Source organism: Fundulus heteroclitus, chromosome 22, assembly GCF_011125445.2.
Source record: "Fundulus heteroclitus isolate FHET01 chromosome 22, MU-UCD_Fhet_4.1, whole genome shotgun sequence".
NCBI lineage: Eukaryota > Metazoa > Chordata > Actinopteri > Cyprinodontiformes > Fundulidae > Fundulus > Fundulus heteroclitus.
In genome coordinates, this window is record NC_046382.1 from 26,891,679 (window position 1) to 26,907,802 (window position 16,124).

The 16,124-nt window shown below is 38.1% G+C and overlaps 1 long non-coding RNA gene across 1 annotated transcript; it reads right to left on the minus strand.

The window, feature by feature from the left end:
* Positions 1-11,941: 11,941 nt before the first annotated feature.
* Positions 11,942-15,881, minus strand: LOC110367289. The gene is made up of 3 exons (XR_002427365.2): positions 15,844-15,881; positions 12,906-12,942; positions 11,942-12,025 (listed from the first exon to the last, which is right to left on the minus strand). It is a non-coding gene; the product is annotated as an uncharacterized LOC110367289 (long non-coding RNA).
* Between the last annotated feature and the right edge of the window lie 243 nt (positions 15,882-16,124).

The window sequence follows — 16,124 nt, forward strand, 5'->3', positions numbered from 1 at the left end:
ACATACTGTATTATTGTGTGTCTGTAAGTAGGCTGGAGTCTTTTCTACTGCTCTGTGTAATATCTACTCTGGTATTAACTTATTAACTATCTGGTATTAGCTATCTTCTATTCTTGGCAGTTCTTCAGAGGTAAATTTTAGATTGGACTAGTTTGTTGTTTATTCTTCTTTTTATGGCATTGTTAATATTGTGTTTAACTGCCTATGTCTTTGCCACTGTCACACCAGAGTTTCCCCATTGCTGGACAATCAAGGAATTCTTACCTTATCTTGTCTAATCATATCTATCTATCTATCTATCTATCTATCTATCTATCTATCTATCTATCTATCTATCTATCTATCTATCTATCTATCTATCTATCTATCTATCTATCTATCTATCTATCTATCTATATATATATATATATATATATATATATATATATATATATATATATATATATATATATATTTAATGTGTGTATGTATGTATATGCACAGAGTATATGCCGAAAGAGAGGACTGACACCTCCTCCCACCAAATATTATTTGTGGAAGGATGCTTGACAGGCAACAGCTGCCTGGTGGGGTGCCCAGGCGTAGAGCCGGTCTGGACATCTTGACAACCTTGGTATGAGACAGCCAACACACTCTTGTTCCCTTCTTGAATGAACCATATTGAACAAAAACACCATTCAACTCAAAGCTTGAATCCTTGCCCAGGAGCCATGTGCAAAATATTACAAAGCAACACAAGAGCATCATATGATCCTCAACTGGGAGACGTCAGCAGGAGAAAAGGAGCCCCACCCAGCAGGCATGCATGTGAGGAGGAAATCAAATTGTTACATACTGTATCTCTGCAAAGCAGCCCTGACATGTAGGTCTATAGCACATCTGATACGGAGAGGCCCTCTTCGGGTTCTCACAGCCACGATCTGACATATTCAAAGATTCATGAAATAAGCCGTAAACATTCAGCTTTGTTTTAATGTCCCAGATGACTGTGTGCTACATTATATTTTATCATGTCACACTAATCCTCCTTTTCTGCCCCACATATTTCTCCAGAGGGTTCATTTGTTTTTGAGAAATAAATTGGAGATCTAACGAGCAGAAAATCATAGCTTATGAGCTTGGCTTTAGATTTCATTATATCAGAATAGAGATATCCTGACACTTTGAAATTTGAGGATCTTCGCTTTGCTCGGAATGTGCTTTAAATCCTTGTAGGACTTTATATTCAGTCATAAGGAAGCAATAATTATATTAGATACTTTTAAATTAAAGCTCCACTTTCTTAAATAACGCACCAATTAGGATAATACTGCAAGCTAAAGCTGCTTTAGCTATTGCACAATCTGTTCCTCCCTGCAGCAAATTATTATCTTAGTTTAGGCAGGATATCCTCAAGGAGTTTATTAAATTTATGTTTGCAAATGATCAAAGTGTGTAATATAATAAATGCCCAACAGCACATTCTTACTAAAACTCTCTGGTCAGAAGACATTTTTTCCACTTCACTGAAAGCTTCTGTGTAGATAGCCTAAAACAAAATTGTGCTGCCAACACAAATTATGAAGGTGTTTATTGACTAAGTTACGTTCTTCTATTTACCTAATTTCAGAGTCTCAAACTTCAGCAAACATGTCCCAAACTGTAGAAATGTCAACAGTACAAATCTGCCACCAAGCGATTGAAGTTCCTTTAGTTTTAGTACAGAGCGCTGCAATCATCTCTTAAACATTTTCCACATTATGTCACAATACAATCACAAACTACAAAATCAAACATTTTGATTGTTGTTCAGATGGACCTCTTCTGAGGTGGACAGATACCAAAAAAAGGCCCTAAATGGGTCTCAGCATTTGAAATTATCAGTTAGAGCAAATCAAAGATATTCCAGACAAACTAACCTTCTAGTTCTGTGAATGAGAAAATGCTGATCACTGCCTTTTACAGCTAGGTTTTATGACACTGTTTCAACTCATGAGCAAGACAAAAACAAATAAATAAATGAATGAATAACAACAACAACAACAACAACAACAACAACAACAACAACAACAACAATAATAATAATAATAATAATAATAATAATAATAATAATAATAATGATAATAATAATAATAATAATAATGCTATCGAGGGGTAAAATGCAGAACCGTATTTATACCAGCCAGATTTGCCCCACACGGCTTAGTGTCAAGTAAGTCCCCTTGTCAGAGTACAATAAGCAGATGGGTTCAGTATTAAATAAAAATAACAGTAAGTCAAATAACCACTTGTTAGAACCAAAGTGTGTGGAACATATCTCTGAATGCTTTAAACCTTGAAGTAGATGGGCTACAGCAGCAGAAGATCCCACTGAGTACCTATACAGCATTGTTGGATCACATTTTGATTGATGCAATTTTGCTATTCACTTGTGTTAGGAAAGCATCTATGGATTGTCTCTGACTCACCCAGAATGTTGTGTCTAGGCTACTACCAAGATCTGGTAAATTTGGTCACACAAGTCTTGTCTTGGTGTCCATACACTGGCTTCCAGTCAGTTTCAGGGTCCATCATAAAGTTCCCTAACCTGGCTTAGTTAATCACCATCATATCCTACTTCAACCACAAAGACCTGGTAGGTCCCTGAGGTAAGCTCATCAGGCTTTACTCGTCCCTCGCTTCACATTTTAACCTAAAAGCGATGGCGCCTTTAAATGTGTTACTGTTTACTAGCTTCAACCACTTCTGACATTTATAAGACACAGTTGAAGGTACTTGTTTGTTGACCCAGGAGCAAGAACCATTTTAACACCCGTATGGGGCTTCCAAAAAATAAAGTAAAATAAAATAAAATAGAAGTACTACCTGGAAAAAAACAAACAAATAAAAAAATCTGGTTGTCAGTATCGGACTGAAAACATTTCAGTTCTAGCAGTATACTTGTAACAGTACACAGAGACTCCAACTATTGTCTTTACACGCCTATACCTGCACCGTCACTGGTGCCTATCTCAACCTGGCAAGAGGCGAGGTACCGGTCACCAGTGTAGTGCAGGCCAACGTAGAAACACACAGGACAAACAACAATGTACAAACATTTATATCTAAGGTAGGAAATTAATCAAGTTTTTGGATCCCTGCACTAACTACTGTCACCTTGCAGCACCACACAAAGTCTGCTGAGTTATAGCACAGTGTTTTGGACAGTAAAAGAGTGCTGCCATATGATTATAAATAAACAGGTACGATTGTTTCAGAGATTTTGCTGGATTCTCTGAAAGATTGCCTTTTATCGCTTTTATTACTGTAGGGAATCCAGATGATTACAATTGATCCTCCTCCAGAGAGAATAAAAATCCAGGCCGCGGGGAAAATAAATAAATAAAACCGAACGGCTGAAACTGTAGGGTGACTGCATCCTGAAGTGATATTTAGTCTAGTTTTTCCACACGAATCTGAAACAAACATGAAAGGCAAAATCCAGCAGAACAAAACGTGTCCTGACCCAGAAAATATGCGCATTAAAATGAGAACTAATACGATGGGAGGTCTCGGCAGGCGTTCCCGAAGAGCGTAGTGTTAACTAATTAGTGGGGAGCTTGTTTTCCAGCATCCAGGATTTCTGCTTCGGTTGTAGACGAAATCAAACGGCATCCATCCCATGAATGTTCTAGTCTGCGCAGTTTCGGCTCCTTTTGATGGTTTTTGTTATTTTAAAACAGCATCTGGATTTACTCAGCAAAGAGGGGTTTATCAAGGTGTACTACTAACAATCCTAAATCAGTTAAAGTCTGACGCTGAATACATTGTGAGCTAAAGAACCGCTGTAAGAAAGGAAGAAAAAAATTCAGATTTACACAGGCCATTAAAAACCAGTCTTTCTACGTCCTGCTACAGTTTGTGAACCTCCTGTAATGCAATGCAGAGCTCCTATTTATAGTCTTTCCACCATTGTTAGTTCGATAATGTAAACTGTTTAAACGTTTGCTAATATTGAGCCTCTAAAGCTTTGCAGGAGCAGAGGATGAGAGCAAACATGCTTGAATGTTAAATGACGCAAAGAGTAAACCAACAATAAATAAGGCAGGTTTATAAGGAAATACAGTATTTTGAATTAATAAATATTTTGGGCAGTCCTTCCGGCTTTGGCCGGGTGAATAATTAAAGACCCTTGCATGAATTCATAATGATGTAATGACAATAGAAGACATAATATAAGCAGTTTGTTTCAGTAACAGTGATCTCATACCTAATGGCTTTGCTTTAGTAAAACATATGGAGCTTTGGGATTCTTCCAAATGTGGGATTCATGTGGAGAAGTGAAGAAGGCCAGAGATTTCATTTGTTCAGATTGCACAAGAGAACGTACAAGTGTGCGGTGCAGTTCAGTTAATTCTTTACTGTAGAAACAAGAACATAAAGATCTTATTTTCCTATGATCCCCAACATGGTTTCATCAGAGGCTACATACCATACACACACTTTTTATGTCTAAAACACTGTTTTTAAAAAAGTTTTAATGTTAGAGGTTTAGGTCAAAAGTTTATAAGCCTAAGCAAGACACACATGGTTATGTATACAGACACGTGTAACACTATACTAAGAACGGACCGAAGAGAGGGATTAACCATAATCTATCTGACAGCCAGTACCATAATGGACCAGACAAGATGATATATTTTAAATACAGGGACATATATCTTTTTATATAATTAGTGTGTAAGAATTCACAAGTAGAGCCATAGGATTGGCATTTTAGTAGATATTTTATTTTGGAAATTCTATGTAATATAAATGTTTTTGCTTGTCTGCTCTTTCCTGTACATTTATTAAGACATAAAAAGTGAATTTAGTCACCAACAGGAAATATTTTAGAGAGAGCAACAGGCCATTCTGGGTTACCACACTATGCCTCATCAGCGAAGTTATGCATTGTGAGAATTAACTTTATCTGCTAAAGATGCTAAAGTTAGCTTCCACTTCAGAGCTGCCCTATGAAGCTAAGCTAAAGCGCTGTTTCACAGTTTTTTGAATCAGTCTGGACTGTTGATTGTCTGTAGTTGAAAATCTTCACAACTTTAACGGACTTAACCTGAACAGGATAATTCTGTGCTGGACAGAGGTATTTCTTTTTCCAAAAGTTCAGATAATCGAAGCATAATCTCCACAATATATGGATTAGTGAAACATTGATGAACTTAATACATACACCCCTATCACTGTTCTTTAAAACAGTTGGGAATTTGTTTATGGAAATCAAAAATGGTGATTTTCCTCCTTAATCTTGTCTGGTTCTCATTGAACCAGATTTTGTGTTTTCCCCTGACCACTCAATAGCTATGTCTACATGGACAGAAGTAATTGGAATAAAGGGCTGATCAGAATAAAACTGCATAATGTAGACATGGAAAACAGAATATTATGATCACATTAAACTCAACCGGAATGAAATTGTATTACGAATGAGAGGGGTGGTTTATTCCAATTGACAATCCGATCGGCAAGCATGTAAACGCTTTTCAGGATCAAATTCTTCTGAATATTGCAAGCTGACCTGAGTGTGCCTGTGCGCCTCACACCAGCCGCTACTTTGAGTAGCGGAAATATGTTGGGGAGTGAAACTCGCTGTGCTCCCGATACAACCTTTCTATTTGAAAGATTAAACGAACTCAAAATTATTATTTATTCAGTAACAACTCAAGTGTATTTAGAACCTGGTCCAAGTCCAGGGGTCCGTTCTTCGTACGTCGCTAACTCAGTTAGCTGGATATGATTGTTGACGATTTACCATGATCTTGGATCGTTTGGTTCTTCGAAACTCATCCTGGACTTGTTGTCATAGCAACATGTGTGCAAACTTAAGCCTGCTCGCGAGTAGGCTTATTTGATGTAAACAGGATTAGATCGCAGATGTATACGCGGAGGAGATAGGGAAGTCTGTCCAGCCAGCGCATTTGGACCACCTAGTGGCAGACGACGGGACAGAATTGTGGAACACAATTTTTTAATGTTTAATAAAAGACAAAATCATCTTTTGATTGCAATAGGGTTATTATTGCAAGGGCTCTTATTGCAAGCAAATCATCTTTTGCTTGCAATAAGAGATAGTTATGTAAAGTCAGCAATTCTACTGTCAAATGGTGTATTAGAACTTACTCTGAACGTCCTTTTGAAGCAACTCGATCTCTTGTGCAATTTTTCTCTCTTTCAAGTTGAGGAGTTCAATTTTTTCTCTTAATTTGTGTTTTTTTTTCAGGTCAAAATACTAATTTTTTTGTTGAAGAAGCCGTTTATATAGGGAACGGATGGCACCCTGTGTAATTTTGTGAAAGAAAAAGGGTGAAACATGCCTCATGCAACAAAAGTAAAAAGAACCTGTTTTTTTTTCAGCCTTTTTCTTGGTGGCTGTTATAAACAGACAAACACATCATTTAACAGTGGCTTTTAAAAAAGAGGAAGACATTGCTTTTTAAAATACAGTATAATAATTAAAGGCTACCATTTTGTAGAATATTCTTGTACTTCACTTTTTTCCCCATGTTCTAGTGGGTCCCGTGGAGGCTCTGACATAAAGAACAAAGTAAATATGAAATTATTAAAATGCAAAAATACATACTGTAGAAAGGGATAGAAACATCTAACATGGACAGCACTTACGCATTAATTTGTTTGCTATTTCTTGCCAGCCCGCTCTCCTGGCTTTAGCAGACTTTGAGGTGTTCCTTTTCCTTTTAATTAATGACTCAAATTCGGCACAACCTTCCATTAAAAGCTCGTGTTCTGCTTGGGAGAAAAACTGTGGGCGTTCTTTGGCCATGCTGAACAGCCAATAGCAGCGCTGCTGATCATTGTTTCTACTATCGACACTTTTTCCTTTTAAACAAACGCATGAACGCACAGTTATCTCAGGTAACTCATTTCAGCCATACTAATCGTAAACAACAGGTGAGTTCAAAGAACCCAGTTAGCCGGATCATGATTAGCCGGATAAGGTCATCTTGGATGTGTTATTTGATCACGGATGTTTTAAGCAATGTACGAAGAACAGGCTCCAGTTTGTTTGTCTTGGAAGACAAATGAACCTGTACACTACTGCTTTGTTTGCTTTTTTTAAGCAACGATGGAAGTACTTCTTCTTCTTTTAGGGAGATTAGATAACTGCACATTTCAAAGAGGTTCCTTTCTGAATAAAGTCAGGTGCATACACACGCACATCATGATCCTGTGCCCATATGAACGCTACATTCCGATTTATCTTTGTTTTTTAATCTGAATATATTTCGATTCGATCGTGAAATTTTGGCCATGTAAACATACAGAACATTGAGAATAAGAATTGCATCCATTCATTATTTTTTGCCCGAGAAAAACCCTTTTAGGTGTTTTTATCTTCCATCAGCAGAGATCATTAATTCAAGAAAGCTGTATATATTTTGTGAAATCAAAGATTGAGCAGATTAAACAGAAATATTTATATATTTCTGTTTTTATGTATAAGAGGGGTAGTTGACAAGACCAAACTGCAGGCAGGAACTCGGCAGCAGCATGGTGAGTAAGTGATCTTAATAAGTGAAACAAAACACAGCAGAAGACTTAAAACATGGGCAGGAAAACAGACAGAGAAAACAGGCATGGTACAAAGTAACGCCTCGTCCACACAGACTCCATCATTGGTGCTATTTTTCCTCTCCAGTGTAAATATAAGTCTTGATGATGTGGTAATCCCACCGGCTCCATGGCGCTGTGACATGAGGACCTCCTTCTTCGGTCAACCGTCGGAAATACCTATCAAGTCTATTTTTGATGGATGATGCAGGAAAAGGTGTAAATTTCTAAAAAACAAACGAACAAACAGATGAGCCAGACATAAAGTCACACGGCACATTTTGCAATGGATGATTGAGGTGGACATGGAACGTAGTCAGTGTGAAGCCAGCATTAAGGTGCGTTCACGTTGAGAGCGAATGTGGCAGGCCAAGTGAAAGATTTACATGATATCCCTATGAATAGGCGCAACACCAGAGAGATGCCACAGAGGCAATTCTAGAGATGCAAAACGGGCAAATTTGGCGATTAGAGAGAAGCCAGAGTGATACAAAACCAGCAAGGGATGTTAAGCAACAGTTGTTGGAGTTTAAAAGGCTGAACTGTTGTGTCTTTTTGCGGTGCAACAACTAATCAGGAACTAGATGTGGCTATAACGTGGGGTGATGGACTGCGACGGAGACCAAGCTGTTTTCATACAATATGGAAGAAAAAATTATGATGGTCTGCGGTCGGCCTGAGTTGTATGCCTCAAATCGAGTCAAGTTAGGAATGGAGCAAGCCTGGAGAAGAGTGAGTGGCGAAGCTGGAGTGGAAGGGAAGTGAAAGCGTCACTGGATAACGCCATTGTACTGCTGTATTTCTGGCTTTTCTCCCGCTGTGCGAATGGCTGGCGAGAATGTCAGGCGAGCAACCGCAAGAAAAAGCGGGGACATTGTGGCGCCAATGTGAAAACACCTTAAGAGTAGATTCCAGCAAAAAGAAATGATAGTTTAAAGAAAGCGTGAGAAATAGTGGAGCAGGCATGATAAGCAGTGAAGGATAATTAAAGAACATATGATCCTGTCAATAATACATACATGAAAGAAAATCAAAACACAAACACCTGGGTATCGTGACTACAGCAGCTCAAACTGCTGAAGAAGTTAATGTTTGCTCTGACAGAAAGATGGCAGGATACACAGAGCCTGACAGTTTCCTGTGCATGGGGTGAAAAGTAGTGCATGCTGTTCATAATGATATGACTAACCAGTGTGTTTTATACTGCCATTTATGTCTGATTCCTGTTGATTTAAGGAAAAGTAGAATGTAAATCAAAACTGAACCCCTGGGAAAAAAAAAGCGAAAATAGAAAAAGAATGTGTTCAATATTGCTTTTCCAAGCATGAGTGTCACATTTGCTAAAGAGAAAACTTGGAGTATATCTTGTAATGGTGATTTTCTTCTCTCTTTGTCTGTATCAAGCAAAAACAGAAGCTTGCCTAGTAAATATTACAATTCCAACGTGTTCTCCATGCAATCACAATCTGTAGTTATTTTTACCTGCTTAAAAACACCCTGAAAGTCTGAAGCAATATGTTGTGACTTTCAAAGTGTGAAGCGAAGATCCAGTTCAACTTGACAGGACCTGTTGGGTCTTGCCTCCGATCTAAAGGTGTTTATGGAAGGGCATAAGCTTTGCTGGGGAAGGCATTTCATTACAAGCTTCAATGCTCTCTCTGAAAATAATACGCCTCGATTTAGCAGGTTCTACCACTTTTCATTTTTCTATCTTTTGTGCCTTGTTTAAGATGGTACTGGTGTGGCATTTAGCTCTGTGATTCTTATCAAAACATTGGTTTAAAGTTACTTTGCTGTAAAAGAGGGAGGTAAAAGTGTTGTTTTTAAATCTTATCTTGAATCAGGTTGATGTTAAGTGCTTCATTGCTGTCAGGAGAGAGTTTTGAGTTCTATTTATATAGGCAAGTACAACTGAAAATAAAAAGCTCAAATATTAATGTACCTTGGGAAATAATTAAATCCAATAATTAAAATAAATAATAAATTAGATAAAGTCTTTTGGACTCCTGTGTTTTCCCTTGACCCCAAAGTAAGTAGTGAGAGAACATTTTAACAGTCAAAAATATTAGCTAACATACAATATTAACATTTCTTACAACTGTACCTCAAATAAAAATTAAAACATTATCTGCATAGATAGAAACTTTCCCTTTCAAACATGAAACATTTGTCTTTGGAAGAGTTCATTCATGTGATGGGATGGAAAGTATCTGTGAACAACAAATACTAAGTTGTGTCATAGAGTCTCAACTGGATTTAGGTTTTGAGATTTACTTCATGTGAGATTAATGTGACCTAAACTATTCAGTTTTGACTCAGGCTGTATGTTTTATGCCAGTGTCCTACTGGGTGGAGAATTTTTTTTGACTACTGCCAAAATCCAATACTTTTTTCCGTCTACCACCAACTACCCTGATGTGCAAGCCAGATGTAGCAAATACACCCTAGCAGCATTATGGTCATACAGCTAAAAATAATACATTATTATTCCGTGTCTTGTGGTATGTTCCTGTGCTGCTGTTCACAGTTTTGTCAAGTTGATAAATGTCTACTAATCAGCTTATGTTGCCTTTATTTCCCCCCATTCATAAACAATTACATGTCATCTTTCACAGCATAATTATTTCAATAGTACAACTATAATAGTACCACTGAACCAAACTTAATGGTAACATTTATGCATGCCTCCTTGTCGAATCACACTGTCCACATGCATTTGTGTTGAGCCATGGCTTATATTTTCAAAGACAGTGTGAAAGAAGATAGATGGGACCTCACTCCACAGTATTGATTCTCCTGCTCCAAACAGGTGATCTGTCATTGGCCGTGACTTAATGTCATAATAGGCTGAACACCCTGAATAACACTTGTGCTTTTCTAGATACATATCTCTTTACCTTTCCCTACCTTTATCCTGTCTTTTTCTTAATAAAGATAATCCTTTACAGAATGAGGTATAAGAGAAACATGTTCCAAGAACAATGTGTTTGTTTTCATCCTGTCTGTGCAAATGTCATTTCCCATTGTTGTGACTGTTATCGGTGATCATTTGTAGCTGCATCATAATGCGCAGGCTGTCTCATCCAGATTTCCTCTCTGTTTCCACCTGTTGATTCAGTGTCGTCCAGAAGCTCCATCAAAAACGCTATCTTTCTACTTGGCTGAGCAATGGGAGCCATTGTCACCTCATGGCTTCCATTCAAAGACAATCCATGTAAAAGCTGTCATCGGCTGAGAAATCGTTCATGCCGTTCTGGAGTATAGGTGTGTGCTTGTGTGCGGTTGTGCACATAAATACAGTCTTTCAAAAGCATTCATGCCCCTGAAAATTTTCACTTTTGTGTCATATTACAACCACTCACCTCAATGCAATTTATTTAGGCTTGACGTGACAGACAAGCAGAAAATAGCTGAATATTTTGAAGTGGTAGGATAATTATACATTCTTTTAATGAATTTCATCTCAAGTAAAAGGCAGGGGGTATCTCAGCTTTACTCACGTAAAGACCGAAACCTTTATCCATTCCTCTGGTAACTTCTGCAGAGAGTGTTTCTCTGATCAATGCTCTCTTCATCCGTCTAGTTGCTTAAGGTGTACAGACATGTGCTGTTGGTCTATAGTTATGCGAAACTCTTTCCATTCTCAGGTGATGAATTGCACAGTGCATCGTTTGTACTGCTTTCATCTTCTCCGCCACTTTATATGAGGACTGTCTGCTGTGTTCTTCGGCCTTCATTAAGCTGTTTGTTCACTAATGTTTTCTAAGAAATCTCTTAAGCCTTAACGTATTAGCTTTATTCATACTCAGATTAAATGACACTTGTAGTTGGACTTTATTTACTATTTCGGAGGATTGGCTGCGCTAGAATTCTTTCCCATGGGTATCAGAATTAGGTGGGCTGAACACAAAATTAGCAGGCCTCACTTTTTAGATTAGTATGGATGTGAATCATTTTGCAAGACAAATGCTGCTCTTTATTTGGCAGTGTATTGTAAATTCACCCTGCTGCTGAAGATTTGTTCATCCACAGAGCTGCTTCTTATCTGGAATTGAAAGCATTCCAAAACATTAATCTTTATTTAGTCAGTAAAACAGTGACATCATGGGTGGTCCTGGACTGATCATACCATATCCTTTTACACAATAAACAGAAAGCAGCATAAAACAGGATTTAATAAATGTTGGAAGTGTTGATTTAAAAAAAAAAATAGGATTTTATATGCCAAAGCATTTTACAGTCATCTGAGAAATAATAACATAATCTGTGCTCATTGGAACAGCACAAACATTGATGCGTTAAAGGGCCTGCATCCCTTTCATTCACAAGTTTGACGTTTACTGGAGGGATTTCGTTGATATGGAGCTGCTGTGATGAAGTGTTGGTCGTAATCATTGCAGGCACTCTCAAAGCAAGAGGTGGTCATCTGAGATGTGTCGACCTGCACAAAGAGTTCTTCAGATGATCCGCAGCTTGTCAGACCCAATCATGCTTTGCTCCTACCTGTTCACAGGTATGAGCTCATTAACTGGATTATGCAGGGAGAAGATGCAGAGACAAAAAACTCATGAAGTCAAGACAGAATTGGTTTAAAGGTGTCTCAAAAACCTTTTAAACAAATCAATAACAGGACACACATATATGCTATAAAGGCAACTGGACCTTGGAGAGTTGGAGGGGGTTGTGTGTCATTAACAAGCTCTGCAATTTTAGGGTCATTAACTGGAGTGCTGGATCACCACATGACCCAGTCATCGCTCACACGCACTATTGATAGATACCAGCCACTGAAAACCTCACAAAATGGCTTCTGTCAAACTTTTACAAACCAAATTTTTGTAAAATTGCCTATTCTTCCTGCTTCTGACAGTTGAGCTCTAAGGACACAATAATAAGCTTGTGCCTAATATATCCCACCCATGAACGTTTGCCATGATTAGGAGAGGTTTCCTTAGATAGAAAACTGCCATTCTGAATTATCAACTGAACTGGACTGCTTTGTTAAACAACTAGAATCAAAATGTATTGAATTGATGTTGAATCTGATTATCTGATTGGATTAAACTGACTATTTATTTTTGTGGAAAAAATTGGAGGGTATTTTTTATTTTTCTGTGCCTTCATATGACATAGGTTTGATATGACATTTGTGGTGAATTGATGCATTATAAATCAACTGAACTGAAAGCTGAACTGGTTTGAATTTGGACACCACACCCTTATCTCCGCCGTGCACTGTTTTGTTGAACTTTTCGGAGTCACCAAACAGGAACTCCATAATCTAAACAGTCTTTCCTTTTTTTCTTTGTCGTTGCTCACACCTTGACGATCAGTTTTGTGCACTGATGCGTGATCCCTCTGCAAGTAACAAAGAAAAAACAGATTAGTATAAGATCAAACCTTCTCAGATCTTTATAGAGTGCAGACCCCATGGGCAGTCTGGACTCAAACCACACTTTCTAGAACATCACAGTTTCAATTTCTGTCAGAAAAAGAAAGTTTACATAGTGACATATAGTAGGCGAAGTGAGTGTGGTGGTCTGTTTGCAAATCACAAGGAAAGATCAAAGCATTTAAAAATGACGTTATGCAACTGCAGACAAAGAAATGTACCCATAAACACACAGTTTGCCGAGCCGGTTATTCTGTGTTTATTCACTGCTTGAGTTCTGAAGAAGAAAACAAGTATTGCTCATTTGACGTAACCCAATTACAACATTGTACATGTTAACATGGCACTTTCAGGATATTGTAAAGCAGAACTCATTTGCACTGGAGTTTTCAAGTTTATGTGTGTTTCTCTGTTTTGTGGTTCTGAATTAATATAGACGGCTTACATCTATGAAGAATAATTATGCAGTGGCCTTTGTTTCCGAGGTTAATTCATGCCGGATGCATAATTTGCGTGATCACAGTACATGTAGTAAAACTAGATTAGAAGCAATTAAAAGACTCATAAGAGTGTCTTAGAACAAGCTAAGCGTTGGTTTATTTCAAAATGGTTAAATATTTGTTCATCCTATTCCCCATCAGCTTTAAGAATTGAACACAAGCTTTAAATTATCTTCATTTCATCATCGCTTCGTGAACAGGACATGAATCTGGATCTTGCATCACTGACATAACAAAGTTGAAGCCGTCCATATCAAGGCTCATTCCAAATGAATGCAGTGGGTTTCGGGCTTTGGTGTTGCAGGGTTGTGTTTCTCCTCACTGTTTCTGTGCTTATAAGAGAGAATTCAACACATCTGTCTTTACTCACACTGTGAAGTTCACGTCATCCCTGCACATCATTTAACCTATTTCCCTCTCCCCCCCAGCTAGCGGCATTATGATGCTTCTGGAATGTAAGAATACGTGTTGGTTGCAAGATCCGTAGTGTGTGGCGCCAAGGCAGGGGGTGGGTGGTGGGGTGTGTTGAACACAATATCATCTCAGTACCTCCGGCTTTGAGAACATTGGACCAAAGTATAGATTTTTCAACATATAAATCAATCTCAACAGAATTTGGTTCGATCGCCAATGACACAGATACGAACATGGCTGAGATGTTGCACTCTGTTGTCCAGGAAAACTGATCAAAGGGAACGGCTGACCAACAGATACTTGAAATACACAGAAACCTTGAGGAAAAAAAACCCCAAAACTTTAACCTCATAAACGTTTTCATTTGCATGAGTAATGTTTCTTTTTACCGTACAGCCTCAGAAGAAAATAATGCATTTCTGATTAAACAAATTCCAGTATCAGACAACGATAAGCACAGTAAATTCAAAAAGTGGTTTTCAAATGAAGGCACCATTACTTAAGGGAAAAAGCTTTCTAAACCAACCAGGCCCTGAACAAAATAGCTTTTAACTCCTCCTCAGCACAATACTTGAATTAAAGATTCAACTTTGATCAACCATATTTTTTGTAAAGGTAAATTCAAATTGTTTGAAAGTTGGGTTTAGTCAAACATATATATGATTTCTCTTGCACCACGAAAAAGACTAAAACGTCTCAAAAACTATGCATCATGTCTTGATAAAGAGGACAAAGTCAGTACAATTACATGGACAAAAGTAATCAGAATAAAGGGCCAATCGGAATAAGATGATCAGATCAAGCTCAAAAGGAATTATGTTGTAATCCGAATGAGAGGAGTGGTTGATGCGGATTAATAATCCGATCAACGTACATATAAACGCTTGTCAGGATCAAGTTATTCTGAAAGTGCCAAACTGACCCGAGTGCGCATGCACGCCCAACGCCAACGTGACGTATTTCCACATTGGTGAGTGGCTGAAATACGTCTGGAAGCAAAACTGCCGGGGCTCCCCATAGCCCATGGGGCAGATACATACACATTATGATTAATTGATTGTGTGCCCATATAAACGGTACAATTCGATTATTTAATCTGAGTATATTTTAGTTTAATCTTGACATTCTGTGCATACCGTATTTTTTGGACTATAAGGCGCACTTAAGATCCTTACATTTTCTCAAACATTAATGGTGCACCTTATAATCCGGTGCACCTTATACACGATTGCCGTTGTGCTTACTGACTGCTTTTATGTGGTACAATGCGTTCAAAAATATTTTAAAATGTGTAAGTACGACTTTGGTAAGCAACGAAGCAGCTCCACTCAATGGATATTTAGAGCATTATGGTACACTGTGTCACTACTTGATCGACCCATTTAGCTGTCTACAAGACTGCCTGACTGTAATGTCGAAACTAGAAGTGCATTCATGTAAGACAGCACTCACCCAGAGTACGTGCTAGCAACAATAAACCAAGTAACCTAATTCAAGTTTATTTTGACAGAGTAGTTAGTGCAGTGTAGTCTAACTACTCTGTCCTCCGAACAGAGACGGATAGCTCTCCCTTTCAGGAGAGAGAGGTGTACGCGGAGGGGCAGAGTGATATTACACACTTGGGAGGAATATTTAGAATCCAGAGCACCTTATATGTGGACAAAGACACACATAAACACGATAATTCACAGTGCGCCTTATATTCCGGTGCGCCTTATGGTCCGAAAAATACGGTAGTTACTGACATCTATCAATGAAATTTCATTCTGTATGCACTCTGTACATACAAAATGACAATAAAGTTGTCTAAGTCTAAGCCTATCAGTCAGAAAGGGGTTACATTTCTGAGACTTTGGGAATCCAGCGATGCTCCCATCGAGGCGAATGCATGGAGAGCCATTATCCACTGATGGAAAAAACATGGAATATTGTTGAAACTTTTTAGGAACTTACGACATGAAGGAGATGATATCTGAGTGGAGAGCCAGGTGTGTGGATCTTCCTTTTAGAGCCACGGTCACCTGATCACTAGCTGACGACAATTATTTTGGAGATTAAAAGTTGTTTGATCTGAAACAGGTAAACAACAAAGAAAGAAACAGACAAACTTTCTAGGGGGAGTGATACTCTTCTCAGTAGTGTATCATTATACACTCTAAACATACCCCTCAAGTAAAAAATAATCAAACAATATTATAAAAAATTCCATGAGCAGAAATGGAGCAGAAAGAAGA